The sequence below is a fragment of the Malaclemys terrapin genome, chromosome 5 (assembly GCF_027887155.1).
Source record: "Malaclemys terrapin pileata isolate rMalTer1 chromosome 5, rMalTer1.hap1, whole genome shotgun sequence".
NCBI lineage: Eukaryota > Metazoa > Chordata > Testudines > Emydidae > Malaclemys > Malaclemys terrapin.
This window is the reverse complement of record NC_071509.1, coordinates 33,881,863-33,894,259: the sequence shown is the minus strand read 5'-3', so window position 1 is coordinate 33,894,259 and position 12,397 is coordinate 33,881,863.

The following is a 12,397-nucleotide window of genomic DNA, read 5'->3' as shown; positions in this document are numbered from 1 at the left end:
CTAAAAATCACAAAGTCTAATGTTTTCAGAATTATTAATTTTTAATAAGTCAGGTTTTATGCTTCTAGCAGGTTAGCTGTTATATTTATGAATAATATTATGTAAAGGTAATATACTGTACATACTGGAAATGTAGCAGTGATGCAAGTAATTTCTTGAATGCAGGTACTAGCTATTGGAATGGAACACGTATAATTTGTTGGCATTATGCTAAGAGTCTGTTATGTCAGAAGTTTTTCTAACTGTGTTTTCAGTGGAGCTGTTTGGTTTGTGGACATATTATTCTAAACACAGATATTTAGTGGAATATAAAAAAACATAGACATAAAGAGTAGGCAGCAAAATAAATATTAATTCTCAATGGGTTAAGTCAATAAAAAGATCCATTAGTATTTGGGGCTACATTCTTAGAGGTGTCATATTATGGGATGGAGAGGTCATAGATCCATTTGAAGCTAACAGTACAACTTCGAAGGGGAAGGTCTGGGCTCCTGTTGCAGCCACCTTGGAATATTGTAATCAGTTTTGGGTACCTCAGTAACCAGAAAGAAAGTGGAAGGGAGTTAAGAGAAGAGACACAAAAATTGGAGGGACTGATTTAGAAGTATGGAATGAGAGTCAAATATGTATAACCTGACCAGTGATGTGCCACAACAGTTTTAATAAGGAATGCAGCAACTCATTTGGATTCCTGCGGCCAGTGGTTCTAACCCAATTGGGCTATTATTAGCTGTCAGTTGCCGGGTTTTTTTTAACAGTTGCGAATTACCGTATTTTGGACTATTTTGCTGCCCTGCTGCTGCTGGCCTCACTGCTCGGGAGATCTTGGGAGGGAGGGAGCCTCTTGACCTGCCCCACCACTGCCAAGAGGCCCCACACATGGCTTGTCTCACAGTATGCCCCCTGCCCTTAGATGACGTTTGCAGCATGTGCAGAATTCTTGTCCAAGGGAGGCAGATTTCTTTTCTGCAGAAAATCTGCTGCAGTCAGGGCCGGCTCCAGGCACCAGTGGAGGAAGCTGGGGCGGCACATGCTAAGGGGCGGCATTCAGTTCGGGCGGCAGTCCGGCTTTTTTTTTTTTTGGCTTGGGGCGGCAAAAATGGTAGAGCCGGTCCTGGCTGCAGTTCTGCCTTTTGCCCATCAGAACAGACTGAGCTAGCTGAGGCTGACTGGTCTGGAGGGCGGCGGCAAACAGCTGGCATGCAGGTGGCGGATGCATTTTTTCCTCAAGTGAAAAGTCACAGCAGCCTTCTTGGAGCCAGGTTCGGAGGCAGAGAGGGCCACACAGGCTGTTGGGGGTCACAGGGCCACATGGGGAGGGGCAAGCTCCAGGTAGGGCCACATGGGGAGGTGGGGTGAGGGGAGCGCTGAAGATGCTGTGCCTAAGGGTTGTAAGGTGTAAATCTGGCCCTGCCTGTGGGCTGGATCCATCCCATGGGCTGGATCTGACCTGTGGGCCACCGGTTGGACAACATACGGTCACCTTGCATATGTAGATGGCATGCCACTGAACCTGACTAAGCAACAACTATAAGGATAAGTGGTCAACTGTATGTGAAAAGTGTGACAGTTGCCTATTATGATAATCATCTCATGGTTACCTTGTCCTCCCTCATCTATTTGTTGTATCCACCTGTTATCTCTTGTCATATTTTTACATTGTAACTATTGAAATCACTATGATCTTCAGAAGGGGAATTCTCCTCTGAAAAGTGGAGAGGAAGATTAAAAATTTCATTTTATGATCTTTTGTATTTGTATATTTTCATATTAACATATGAGGGAGTGTACAGGGTAAACAGAAGTCTTGTCTTGTCAGAGGCTATCATTTTCTTATGCATTAACTCTGCATATGTAGCCTAAACTCACACTCTCTTTTTTGCTGCCATATTGCATTGCAAATTCATATCTTTACATGCGGCCTCTGTGACCAGTTTTATAAAACTGAATACTACACATTTATACCCCAATTCTGAAAACTGTTATGCACATAGTTAAATTTAAACACTCAAGTACTTCTGTTGGTATCAATTGGGACTATTATGATAACTATTTTTATTATGGTAGCACCTAAAGGTCTCAGCCCCATTATGCTAGGCACAAATGAAACATTACATTTCAGCATTGCAGTGAATCATTAGAATAATCTTCTGTAATGTAGGCATAAAGATGAAATCCTTGCCCCACTGATATCAAAGGCAAAACTTACATTGACTTCCCTATGGCCAGGATCTCACCCTTTATTTTGTAGTACTGCACATTCACATATAATTAAAAGGGACCATCTTAATTTCTGTCATATGGGATACTGGAACATGGAACAATTGTTAACATAAAGTCTGTTTTTTCAGTATTATGTACTGGGACATAAAGTAGTAATGCTGCTGCTACTTAGTGTATGTGCAACATGCCTCAGGTGGCACATGACCAGGATTCATCACCGAATTTGATCCGCTGGTTGGATCATTAGCTTCCCCAGCCAGGGCTGGATACAGATGGAGAGTGCAACGTGAACGCTGATCCATGCCCCCCAGTAATGCTACGCAAATAACGTTAATTAATTTATCTCCCTGGTGTTACTAGTTAGTGATAAGAGAGTGGTTCCAAAGACTTTGTTCAGCATAGTTTGTTAGATAGGGATTGTACTGGAGTATGTTGTAAAGGCCTGATTTTTGCCAGGTGTTGAACTATTCTCAAGAGATGCTGAGTAGAGCTGGGGGGGGGGGGGAATTTCAGACTAATCGTTTATTCACCAAAAAATGCAGTTTTGGATCACCCAAAACTATTAGCAAATTTGACATGAATTCACCAAATTTAAATATTGCATGATGGCAAGGGGTTAGACTAGATGCCCCTTGTGGGCTCTTCTAACCCTATGATTCCATGATAATTTTAACCAAAAAGTTTGTTTTCAGACTTTGGTGCCATTTGCAACAGGCTGGAAGAAAAAGAGGTATAACTCTTAGCCCAGTAGTTAGGACATTCACCCAGGATGTGGGGAACCTGGGTTCAATTCTACCCTCTGCCTTATGTAAAGCAGGATGAGAATTTGGGTCTCCCACCTCTCAAACGTGTGCCCTGATCACTGGACTGTGGGATATTCTTGGAGCAGTTTTCTCTCCTGTTGAAACTGTTTTACTTTTTTTAAAATACTGAAATAGTAGACTCATCGTCAGTTGGAATCATTAACATTAGATTAGATATTTTTCAAGACAATATCTTTTAACCCAGCTTCTGGGAATAATTCTATGGCTTGGGTAGGTGGGGTGTCAGGCAGGGTGGTCATGGTGGTCTCTTTTGGACTTGGTCTATGAATATATAAATTCCCCTGTTCATTCCCTTCCTTCATGGGCTATGGAGAAACCAGGAAGTTATGCATTGCCCTCTACATGCTTATAACACTTGCAGCTCTGCATTAAGATAACGACTGTAATCTCATGCTTCAGGGCTTCAGACAGTTGCCTGCAATGTTCAGGAAGGGTCTCCCCCCCCCCTCCCCAATGCATAACTGGTCACAAGTATTATGGATTGGGTTTTTTGCCTTCTTCTAAACCACGATGGATGACCACAGCTGGATATGGGATACTAGACAGGGCAGAGCAGTGCTCTGAGGTTGTACAAATAATCCTTTTAGATGACTAGTTGGTGTCTTCCTCACACACTCACTGTCCAACTGATCACCAGATCTGGGGTTAGGAAGGCATTTTCCCTCTAGGTCAAATTGGTAGGGACCTTTTGAGTTTTTTCACTTTGCTCTGCAGCTCGGAGCATGGATCACCTGCTATGATGACCTGGGCATATCCCACTTAATCAATTTCCTACCATTCCAGAGACTTGGACACAAGTCAGGCACTTCAGTGTTTCCTATTCTCTGCCTATGACACAGCAGTTTAGACTCCTGAGGGCTAAAATCCTTTAGGCTAACCCAAGTTATTGGGCTCAACATAGGGGTAACTGTGTAAAATTAAATTTTCTGAGATATACAGGAAGTCATACTGGGTGACCTAATGGTCCCTTCTGACCTGAAACTCTATGAAATCTATGAAACATGATATGAAACACTACCCCTACCTCAGAGTTTAATGGTTAAAAATGCTTACAGATGTGCTCACACAGATGTTATGGTTTTTTTTAAAGAGAAATTCACAAAAATGTTTCACGTGGTCAATGCTGTCATTAAAATTAGATCAGACTCTGATTTTTCCTCTGTTAAGCTTTTCCCTAATGGGTTCCCTGTCTTTTAACTTTATTAGACATTACATATTACACTACTATGTAATGCACTATCCAGAGAATTTAGTTTTCTGTTTGTTTGTATAGTATTGGGAGTTATCCCTGTAAATAAACTGTTTGATACACTAGAAAAAAGCAGTCTGCTTGGTGTTTTCTTTTTCATGTATGAAATGCTCAGCAATTACTCTGAAAATTAAACTTCCTAAAAGAGAATTCTTCTCCCTTATGCAAGCTAAAGAATAAAGAATTTGTATCTGGTGGGAAAGGGCAGGTTTCAGCAGTTGTGGGGTGGTCTCTTCTAGATCATGGAGTGCCAGCAGTCATTTCACAGATGCTACTGCAGCTTTACACACAAAAACACCCGATGGTTACACACAAACCCGCTAACCATTCCATAGTTTACTTTCAAGCCATTTCTTTGTGTCTGGAGGTTGCAGGGCAGATGCACCCCTGTGGAACACAACTCCACAGTCCTAGGTGGGGATTCCTTACTGTACCCCCTCTGTACAGTGTAATTCACTAGTTTTGTAGCAATCTGAGATTTCCACTGCCCTTAGTTGGGTTGAAGGATTTGTACATTAACATTTAGATTAACTGGGCTGCCCATGCAAGAAATTAACATATTGGCAAATAACTTCCAGCTTAACATTTTGTTTTCATTCCAGCAGGTGAGATATTATAGAAAGAACGTTGTATATAATTTTACTGTGAGTTACTATGTATCTGACCTTGAACAGCATGCTTTAAGATTTTCCCTGTTCATAATATCCAGCACTTGGATATTTTGTAAAAACTCTGTTGCTGTTCAGCAGGGTAATTTTTCCCAGTAAAATGGAAATCAAATAGGGTCCTGCCATCTCTCGCTCCCCACCTGCTTACATGCTGATTCATTGATGAGGACAAATCTGTGTGTAGTGTGGGCATGCAGGCCCCGCCTCTGACTGAATGGTCTGTGAGGTTGCAGTATCTACTGAGGAGATTGCTGTGTAAGTGAATCTCTGCTATACTATATCCAGTTTACTACAAGTGTTCATTTTCAGATAGCCTGTCTACATTGTCAGACAAGGAACTAAGTGACCATACCGATCAGCATCCTATTGTCAGTTCATTATTGTACTTTCATCTGTATTCAACTCCACTAGCTATTTAAGGAATCTCCTTGTCAGACACCAGAGGTAAATCCAAAGGAGCTTGTTGGCTTTAACAAGGCAAGTTGTAAGACAGACTGTGATATAAACTGGGACGGAAGTTTTCTGTCAGAAACTATTCTCTTTATTGGCTCTTCTCAGAGGAATACCTTATTGCTTAAGATGAGTGGCTGTAGAAAGCGCTGTAAACGTGAAATATTGAAATTTGCCCAGTACCTTCTCAGGCTAATCACAGGTTCTCTTCATACAGGTAATGATTCTTTTTCTTTATAGTCAAGATGTGCAGTGTGGTAACATTGTAGCTAAGTTTAAAATAATCAGTATATTGCTTTGTGCTGTGATGCTGTTCATCTTGTAAAAACATACAGTATAATGAATTTACAGAAGTATATGGCTAAGTATAATAATTTAAGGAATTTATGGTTAAGTATAATGAATTATTGTATACAGTTCTGGTTTTGCTACAGTATATATTGACTGTATAATTGCATTCACACCTGAATTAGAATTGTGTGTGTGTGTGTGTGAGAGAGAGAGAGAGAGAGAGAGATGTAATGGAAAGTACACACACACTATATGCAGAGAATTGTTAGGGTTTTTTTTCTCCTTCTCTTGCTTACATTGTTTTACCTAATCAGATTACTGTATAGAAAACTGACATTAATATTCTCTTACAGGTTACTAGGGTTTATGCTGATCTTGAACTGTAACTCAGCTAAGTATTAAAATAACATTTAAAATCCCATTACAAAATATCTATACAAAACATAGACCTCGAGAGCATTTGAAATCTGTGAAATACCTCTGATATGTTTGTTCTGACATTACAGTAACTGAAATAAAAATTCATAAGCTTATATTGTTGCTTTTTTTAAATTTGGACCAAATGCTAAGTTTGGACAAGTAGTTGATTTTGCTTTTAAAATACAAGGCTCAGCAGACAATGCAGGTGTACTCTTAAATAACACTTTGGAAAATATACTTTTTCCACTGTAATAGGTATTCTTCATAGTCATGCCAGATGACAGGGATATATAGGCTGGCTTGTATAATAGCATGTCATTCTGGAACAGTAAAATAGAACTGCTTTTTTTGGATGCTAAATTTTAATTTACTTCCTTGATCAAAACATAAATCAGAACTGTGAGTACAATATTAAGATGTAATAATTAAATATACCAAAAACTATTATTGAAAAATAAATGCCATTCAAATCAGCATAAGTAACAAGTTTCTGAATCAATTTTCAAAAGTTACTGATGTTGATCTTGAATATGTTTACTTAAAAGTCAGTGCTAGGAGAGTTGAAACAAAATTACAAGGATTAAATTTAATAAATAATTGTAATATCATTAAATAGGGGGAGTGGCAAATGTCAATGTGTAGTTAGTAGCCAAAATGGTATAAACATTGACAACTAGTGTTTAAATAGGGGTGTTCTAGCTTTGAACCTCTGCTATGGCCTTTTGGTAACTCTGAGTACTGTACAAAGTTCATTAATAGCAACTAAATATATAATTATTGTCTAAAGCCTCCCTATCTTTGTATTTAGAATAAATATCATTTCCTGTTCCAGGACTTTCTTAATTTAGCATGGTTTGCCCTTTGTGAGTTTTATCAATTGTCAGATTTTTTTGAAATGCTGGGTTGCTGTGGAAATTAAGTAATATACTATGTAAGAAGAAAGCTTTTAAGGAAACGAAGGCCTGCATTCTCCTACTTTCATAAAGTAGTCTAACCTATTCCTCTGCTCCATGCCAGATGAAATGGATTTTCCAATATTTTACTCTGTTTTCAGTTTTTTATGTCTGCCTACAAGCTTCTTAAATTCATAACTTTGAAACCATTTTCTAGATAAAAGTATAATGAGATATTATGGGTTGGGCTATTATCATAATGAATCTTACATTACATTATCTACTGAAGTTCTTACAGTTAAAATTAGCACTCTAGAACAGTGGCTCTCAACCTTTCCAGACCACTGTACTCCTTACAGGAGTATGATGTGCCTTGCGTACTCCAAGTTTTATTTAACTTAAAAACTACTTGCTTTGAAAATCAGAAATAAAAATACAAAAGTGTCACATCACACTATTACTGAAAAATTGGTTACTTTTTCATTTTTACCATATAATTATAAAAATAAATCACTTGCAATATAAATACTGTATTTACATTTCATTATTTAGTATATAGAGAAGTATAAACAAGTCATTGTATGAAATTTTAGTTTGTACTGACTTTACTAGTGCATTTCATGTAGACTGTTGTAAAACTAGGCATATATCTAGATGAGTTGATGTACCCCCTGGAAGATCTCTCCGTACCCCAAGGAGTACATGTACCCTTGGTTGAGAACCACTACCCTAGAAGAAGCTCACTTAGTTTACAGTGATAAATTGCTGGAAAAGCGAGAGAGACTATAAAATGTGTCTACTTTTTTTTTTTAAACTCTCTATGTTCTTAGTTCTGAAAAAATTGGTTTTAACATATGTTAACAAACCTCTTCAACACTGAGAGAAACAAGTATTTGAAAAGTTGACTGATCATATTTACTACAGATACTATTACAATAATAATTTCCATGGGTGCTCAAAAGTGTGACAAAATAGATATGAAGTGTACAGAGCAGTGTAAAATATACCTTAAGATTTATCAGGCTCCTTTTAAGTTCTGATAAAACTAGTCTATACATTTACTACAACTGTTGCAATAATAGCCACTGTTCATATTTTGGCATCTAATGTGTAATTCATTAGGCAGCTCTTAAGTCCCTTAGTTGGTAACTAATGAAGACCTGGGAAGCTTAATGGAAAGAGGTAGAAAATTACACTTTTTGGGGATACTTAAGAAATGTGATATTTCTATCCCAAACAGTCAGAAAATACACAACTGATTAGCAGAAACAAAATGGTTCTCATGGCTTTGGAAGATGAACCTTTGTGCTTACAACCCAGGTGTTTTTCTTCTTGTTACTTTATTCATGTGATTGACTGTTTTCAATCTTTAAATGCCCACTAACCAGCACAGTAGCTAGTGCCCTTGAATAGCTTCTGTAGTTGCAAGGTTTCTCTCTTGTATCCTGTCATGTTTAGATTATGGTATAAAAATATATATGTAACCAAGTGTAAATTGGTATAAAGTCTGCTGACAGCAGTGCAGTAACAATAATGTAATAACAGAGAGAGAAAGGAATAAGACCCACTGTGTTCCTGTAGGAATAGTTATGATGTCACTGCCAATCAGCACCTGCATTAGTTACAATTTCACTACACACATTGCTGTTTAAGAGTGGTAGCCGTGTTAGTATGTATCAGCAAAAAGAACTAGGAGTACTTGTCGCACCTTAGAGACTAACAAATTTATTTGGGCATAAGCTTTCGTGGGCTAAAACCTACTTTATCAGCTGCATGCAGTGGAAAATACAGTAGGAAGATACACAGAGAACATGAAAAAATGGGTATTGCCATATCACCTCTAACAAGATTAATCAATTAAGGTGGGCTATTATCAGCGGCAGAAAAAAAACTTTTGTAGTGATCATTAGGATGGCCCATTTCAAACAGTTGACAAGAAGGTGTGAGTAACAGTAGGGGAAAAATTAGCATGGGGAAATAGTTTTTACTTTGTGTAATGACCCATCCATTCCCAGTCTTTATTCAAGCCTAATTTAATGGTGTCCAATTTGCAAATTAATTCCAGTTCTTCAGTTTCTCGTTGGAGTCTGTTTTTGAAGTTTTTTTGTTGGAGAATTGCGACTTTTAGGTCTGTAATTGAGTGACCAGGAAGGTTGAAGTGTTTTTGAATGTTATAATTCTTGATGTCTAATTTGTGTCCATTTATTCTTTTGCATAGAGACTGTCCGGTTTGGCCAATGTACGTGACAGAGGGGCATTGCTGGCACATGATGGCATATATCACATTGGTAGATGTGCAGGTGAACGAGCCTCTGATGGTGTGGCTGATGTGATTAGGTCCTATGATGGTGTCCCTTGAATAGATATGTGGACAGAGTTGGCAACGGGCTTTGTTGCAAGGATAGGTTCCTGGGTTAGTGGTTTTGTTGTGTGGTGCGTGGTTGCTGGTGAGTATTTGCTTCAGACTGGGGGACTGTCTGTAAGTGAGGACTGGCCTGTCTCCCAAGATCTGTGAGAGTGAGGGATCGTCCTTCAGGATAGGTTGTAGATCTTTGATGATGCGCTGGAGAGGTTTTAGTTGGGGGCTGAAGGTGATGGCTAGTGGCATTCTGTTACTTTCTTTGTTGGGCCTGGCCTGGAGTAGGTGACTTCTGGGTATTCTTCTGGCTCTGTCACCTGCTGAAGTGAAGAAACAGATTGAGAAACTCAGAGTTAGAGGACGACTGGGACTGTTGGGAAAGGGGATTGGGACTGGGAGCAATCTGGTACTGGTTGGGCAACCAGACTGGGACAGGGTGTGGGGAGAGGAAGAGACTGGAAGCTGGGTGGAAGATTGGACAGGTGGACAGCAAACCTCCAGGGGAGATAAGAGTGTCTGGGCGATTAGGACTGGGATCAGAAGCCAGAGGAGTGGAGACTGGGACTAGGTAGACAAGAAAAATGGCTTTTTTTCCACTTTTATGGGTGGGGAAGAGACAGGACTCGACAAGAGACAGGTTGGAAGGGATGGGGCAAAAGGGGTCAACCTTGGGACAAGGGTCTGTGCCCTCTGAAGCACATTTCCCTCTAAAGCCTGGAATGGAACTCAAGATCCTTGAAGCACACCATTTCTCTGCTGTCAGGAAATATCTATGAAACCCATTGGTTAAGTGTCTCATCCCCCTCTAGTGCTGGTGCACATAGAGAATAACAGCCTATTACTGCTGTCAGTCACTCCATTAACTCAAGTGGCAGAGGTCTGTTCAGTGGATCTAAAGGTTCCCACTCTGCTGATGTGACCTAGGTGATGCCATCTGATGGAAACGAACATTATAAGGGTTGCAAAGTCAAGCACTCCAAAGTTATCAAATGCCGAAATTAAGGTTGCCTGGTTTGATCTCCTTGTGTATATGCATTATGAGAGTGTTTACTTACATGAACACACATTATTTTTCCCCCACAGGACTTCTGCCTCATTCAGGACCCAGGATAGACCTGTTCTGGGAAGAAGCAGGGGTCTATAATGAAGGAAGATGTCTATAGGACCCTGACTCAGTTGTTGTAGAAGTTGGAAGGTGTGTAGTGAATGAGGCAGGGGATTTTAGGAAGAGAAAGAAAGGTCTCATGGTTAAGATAGCTGAATGTTTTTGTTGAGAACTGGATTCTTTCTCTGTTATGCTCTAGAGTTCATACGTAATGCTGGGCATGTCACTTACACTAAACTTTTCATGGTTGATCATTAACTGTGTGTTCCTCTGTTCTGGTTGTCTGATTTGAGATGCTGAGATCTGATTCACAGAACTGCGGAGCGCTCACAGCTGCAATCAATGAGAGCTATGTTTGAATATATAGAGTACATGATACTCTGAAAAATCAAGGCCTATGCATCTCAAGTTGGGCACCCAAAATTAATGGATACTTTTTACCTTAGTCTCTATGTGCCTCAGGTCCCTATCTGTAAAGTGGGGATAATAACATCCCCTCAATTCACAGAGGTGTTTGTAAAGATAAATTAATGTTTGTGAAGCAGTAGGGTACAACAGTGATGAAGGTTTTGAATAGAGTGCAGTAGATAATGCCTACGGTCACAGTGAATAATGAAAATAACACAAAAAAATTAATAGCTGCTCATTAATTGAGCATCATCTATCCTATGCACTGAATGAAGCAGAGTTTAAAAAATAGGGAAAAATAGTATGTGATCATATAATATATCATAATGCATATATACAAGGGGACCAAATTAAGATTGCAGAGGCAACCTTAATACTGGCTTTTCCTAATTTTTAAGTGCTTTTTATGTAATCTTTGAGTTAATTTATAATTTTTAAATCTAGAAATCTTATGCTTTCAGGCACTTTTATCTGGCTCCAGGGTTAGCAGTGTCAATATCAAGGAAAGTATTTGTGGATTTAAGATGGTTCTTGCTGAGAACAATGTTGATCTGTTGTTTAGTAAGAGAAGAATTTGATAGTTATGCTCTATGAAGGCATGTATCTTTCTGTTGTAAACTGAACTATAGCCTACAGACCACTCACAGCCTACTTGTATGTCAAAATGCATTGCAGCTTCTCATGCATTGGCATTAAGGAGGAGACCTTCTTCTGAGTCTCCCCCATCCTTGCAGAAGTGGGAAAGAAGCTGCACCTCTGGCATTGTCTTCTCTCAGAAACCCCTGGAATATTTTCTGAGGCCTAGGATTCATGCCTGGGGCAAGGGGACCTAAGTGGAGCTGGGGGACATGTGCCATCCCCACCCTACAGGGACTACAACCTCTTCTCCCCCAGGATCCCTCTCTATTCTATGAAGCCCCCTTGGAAGGGGAAAGCAGTGGGGGCCAGGTTACCAGTATACAATTAAAGAACCATGTCCTTGAACCTACAATGGATCCCTTGGTGATATCAGTAAAAAATGCTTCAGGTAAACCCTCTGCTTCATGTGTGTGTGGAGGGATTCAGAGGAAACTCTGAGGGATACCTCAGAGAGGTTTCACTCCTGCAGTGACCCTTGCCACCGGCTTTGACGCAGGGTGGAGTGATCTGAGGTGTTAGATGTACAACCCACAGCCTCGCTGGCATGCTTCTGTGTTGTCTTTATTATAATTTTTTTTTCAAAATACAGTTCCAAAAAGTGGTTACAATGATTAGAAAGTAAACTAATGATTAATTAAAATAAAACCTTTTACATAATCTTAAGGGTGTAACAATCTTGTTAGTGACAGTAGTTAAATATTCCAGAATAACTTTCTTCACAGCACAGAGGTTATGTAAAAATAGAATGCTGGGACTAATTAACTCTAATTTTTACATTTAATTATACAGTCTTTTTCCCTCTTGTATTTTAACGCAGAATTTAACGAACAAAACTTGGAGAACATTTTGCAGTTAATTACTGAATGGT